At 38.9% G+C, this 4,522-nt stretch overlaps 1 long non-coding RNA gene across 1 annotated transcript; it reads left to right on the top strand.

Moving 5' to 3' along the window:
* The first annotated feature begins 1,128 nt into the window (after positions 1-1,128).
* On the top strand, positions 1,129-2,399 carry LOC135057868 (uncharacterized). Its single transcript, XR_010244425.1, has 3 exons — positions 1,129-1,215; positions 2,130-2,238; positions 2,328-2,399. It is a non-coding gene; the product is annotated as an uncharacterized LOC135057868 (long non-coding RNA).
* Positions 2,400-4,522: the final 2,123 nt, after the last annotated feature.

Raw genomic sequence — 4,522 nt, 5'->3', positions numbered from 1 at the left:
GTGGAGCTAATTATGTCACTTGTGATTCTGTGAGGAGACCTGCAAAACATGCACTGTGTGGGGTCCTGAGGACCGAGTTTGAGAACCTGTGTCCTAATTAAACACTCCTCCACATATAATATGTTAGCCTTGAGGAATACATGTGTACCTATGTGTGATGCTCCATCGTATTTAAGGGACACAAACTTAGTATCATCCAAAATAATTTATTTTGTAATGTTTGCTGCAGCAAACTTGCTGATTTTTAAGTCAATACATAGTTTGCCACATATATCCATTATTATACACATTATTTGTGCTTATTAAAAAAAATACAATTTCTTTGTTTCTGCATCATGTGTAAGAAACTGATTACTCATTTTTAACACACACAAACATGGGCCAACAATAATGACATTCATTTTGGCACTGAATTATCTAAATTTGATCACAACATATTAGGACCTTTTTAGCCAATTCAATTGTGTTATTCTTGTAATGTATAGAGAAGAAAGGTAAAAGAGTTAACAATCACATTGTAATTTGTATTGGTCATGTATGAATCTGCATGGCTGCCAATTAGTCTGCCTGCAGGATATGAGAATGATTGGAATCTAGAAAGAGTAATGATTAGAAAAAAATCAAGTGGTCTTGTTACTGCATGCTAAAGACATTCTGCATGGCTGCCAATTGGTCTGCCTGCAGGATATAAGAATGATTGGAATCTAGAAAGAGTAATGATTAGAAAAAAATCAAGTGGTCTTGTTACTGCATGCTAAAGACATTCTGCATGGCTGCCAATTAGTCTGCCTGCAGGATATAAGAATGATTGGAATCTAGAAAGAGTAAAGATTAGAAAAAAATCAAGTGGTCTTGTTACTGCATGCTAACATCAATGTGCAGATCAAATAACTTTGTCCTCCTCCTAAAAAAATTCAAAGATGTGAAAGAATAAATGTGTTGGCCAAAATCCTGTTGTTGTTTGTAACACTTATAATTAATGATGTTCAAAAAATTGACAAGGTGGTAAGTGTAATAGATATTGTGACATATTGTATCTATTTTTTATTTTTTTGGGGTTGGCTGCTTGGACTGGCCTTTGCCTTTACCACTGTCGTGTTGGCGTGCTCTGGTGGAGCGCCTTGGTGGTGAGGACACTGGCGATAGAATAGGAGTAGTCGTACCAGAACTGCTGCTTGGTTGCTGATGGTGCTGGGATCTGAGTGTTTCATTGAGGTTAGTGAGGGTGGCATTAAGTTCACGTATTGCAGCATTTTGATTTTCTAAAATTCTGGTGATAGATTCATTGATCATTTGATTGTTTTCTAAGATGTTGATGTAGCTTTGCTGTTATCTGTGCTGTTCTTCCATTATGCGTTGTAAGTTGCCCATGACATGTGTAATGTCTGCACGCATGATTTCCATGGTATTGGCAATTCTGGTGCTTGGTTCATTTTGGCTACTGATATTTCTGCTGATTCTTCTGAGGTGAGCTGGTAGGTTTGCAAAAATGTGGGTCTGCCTATGCAGGCAATCTTGATTAGTGGCCTGCTGTGTATCCCAACTGTCCCAAAACACTTGATCAGTGCCTTGTGCTACTGGTGTTGTTGGGCTGTGTTGTGGTGGTGGAGTGCTTTGCTGTGGTGGTGTACTCACAGGTGCTGGGTAGTTGATTCCTTGGATTAATGGCTGCATTTGTAACATGATTGTCTCATCCATGTCCCTGTGTTGCTGCTGTTGCGTCTGGATGCTGGTACCAGTACTAGAATCTGGAATTAGAACCATTTTTGTGTAAGTTTGACATATGTTTGAAAAATGTAAGCAAACCAATAAACATGGAACACATGTATTTAAATGGTGCATTCAGATATCCAGCATAGCAACATCATCACTCAGAACTACAAAACAGACATATTCCTGTTTGTGGCAAATATGTCTGGTTACTTCATTATTAAAACAAGCACATGAGTTGTATGGTAGATCAGACATACTCCACCATAAAAACACACTTAAAATCTTAATTTTTGGCCTTATAGTGTTTAAATCTTAAACTTAGTAATGTTGGTGCCAATGTTACGACAAACACATAAGTTAAATTGCGGAAAATAATATTACTATTTTGCAAGCTTACACATGTGTTTATTTTGCAGCATCTTCAACACAATCTGCTGCTGTATGGCTGAAGTGGACATACATATCTTTACTGGATGTGGACAAGGCCATTTTGCTCAGAATCCATTTGATGTTTTTTTGTTTTCGGTAAGTATAGCAGATTTTGTGGAATAAAGAGTTAATTAGTCTCATTAAATGGATTATTATGAGATGATTAATTTATTTCATCATTACAGTTTCTTACTCACAATCAAGATGAGGGGAGTGTGGTTGGCATCTTGGAGGTATAACCAAAATTTGGAGTGGTGGGACCGAAGAAACTGTAGACAATCTTCGTGGCGGAGTAGACTGCTGTGGTTGTGATTGGACATCAGACCTTGCTTTCTTTGTTGCCACATGTATTTTTGTTTGGTGTGCTACAGGAGTCCTCCTTCTGCTGGTCAAAACTTCTTGGGATGGACCTGGGATTTAAAGTGTACTTTTGTTATGGCCATTCTTTTACAAACATAACCTATACTACAATGGACACTTTACCTGCTTCCGCAGCGTCATCATCATCAGATGTAATGGGAGTGACTGTAGGCCGACCAGTACTGCTTTTTTTCAACACTGTAAATAATGAAACAAATAAAAGAACTCATTTCTTCATGCTATTGTTGATACATCCACCCATTATGTTTACAAACATTAAATCTTTCTCAATTGGATGGTTATTTATGTGTGCATAATTTCTGTACAAAACCATAAATGTTTTAAATAAACACACACATTGGCCAATAGCCATATGCACTATGGAAAGTGCAACACAGGAAATAATGTACAGGACACAGACATAGGACACAGGGGCAGATTTAATAATCCTGGTGAAATGATAAAGGGGTTGTTAATAAAGCACCAGCCAATCAGCTCCTAAGTGACATTTTGCAAACCCAGCCTGTAACATGGAAGTTATGAGCTGATTGTTTGGTAATTATCAACTTCAACTTTATCACTTCACCAGGCTTAATAAATCTGCCCCACAATTACTAATACATACACTAACTACCCAAAACACAGACATCTTCATTGAAAAATGTTATGTCATTAATGAAAGATGCAATATAGAAAATGCTCTGTGATGTGGCACTACAAACACACATTAGCACAATATGAGCCAAAAACCAAAACACATTTAAAAAAAAACATCATAATAGTACGGTAACTAAGTCTGCAGTGTTGTGTCAGGGTACAAATACAGACTCTAAATATACCAAAAAATAGTGGTTTTGTCTTAAACAAGATTACATACAGTACTAATGAAATGACACATGTAACTGGCTTCAAAGCAACTTTACACTACTCCAGCCTCTAACATGTCAACCACTGATTTTCAAACATTGCACATGGATAACTGAAATCAAAAACATAGGCCAACTTGCAAACTGGCAAATGTGCCAAAGGAAAACATTATTGCTGTACAATTCAATGACACACCAAGTCCAAACTACACATGGAAAATGTACTGTAAAAAAACCACATGATATACTATAAAGTACTATGTTATATTGGCTTTGGTAAAAAAACAAACCAAAAACAATGTATTTGCTGACGCACACATGAAGATGGGAGTAATATGCAACGTCACATGACACACATTAACAAAAAACATAAAGACAGAAGTAATGTAATGGAATGATAAAACAAATACACATGCTCACCATCCTTCCTGGGCAGATCGGAAATCACGGACATGGGTTGCAGACACTACTTCAGGAGGTATTAAACGCCGCATGGGCTCCTCGGGATCCGGTCTGAAGATCGACAGTGTCTAGGTCGACAATGTTTAGGTCGACCACTATAGGTCGACAGTCACTAGGTCGACATAGATGGAAGGTCAACAGGGTTTCTAGGTCAACATGTGCTATATCGACAGGTCTAAAGGTCAACATGAGTTTTTCACATTTTTTTTCTTTTTTGGAATATTTTCATACTTAACGATCCACGTGGACTACGATTGGAACGGTAAAGTGTGCCAAGCAAAGCGGTAGCGGAGCGAAGGCACCATGCCCAAAGCATGGCGAGCGAAGCGAGCCATGCGAGGGGAGCGGTGCACTAATTTGGGATCCCGGTCACTCTACGAAGAAAACGACACACAAAAAAAAATCCTCATGTCGACCTTTAGACCTGTCGACCTAGAAACCCTGTCGACCTTCCATCCATGTCGACCTAGTGACTGTCGACCTATAGTGGTCGACCTAAACATTGTCGACCTAGACACTGTCGATTTGATGAACCACACCCGGGCTCCTCATAGTCCAGAAATCTGGCAATATAGGGCTGTCCACCACCGGTTTTGCGAGCCGACTTCGCCTCCTTGGACATTTTGGACTTGACACGTCGCTTTATGTCAAAGTACCGTTTGCGGCACGTGTCCTCCGTCCGCTTGACCACC

Source organism: Pseudophryne corroboree, chromosome 3, assembly GCF_028390025.1.
Source record: "Pseudophryne corroboree isolate aPseCor3 chromosome 3, aPseCor3.hap2, whole genome shotgun sequence".
Classification (NCBI taxonomy): Eukaryota; Metazoa; Chordata; class Amphibia; order Anura; family Myobatrachidae; genus Pseudophryne; species Pseudophryne corroboree.
The sequence above is the reverse complement of the archived record's forward strand: the minus strand, read 5'-3'. Positions and strand labels throughout refer to the sequence as shown.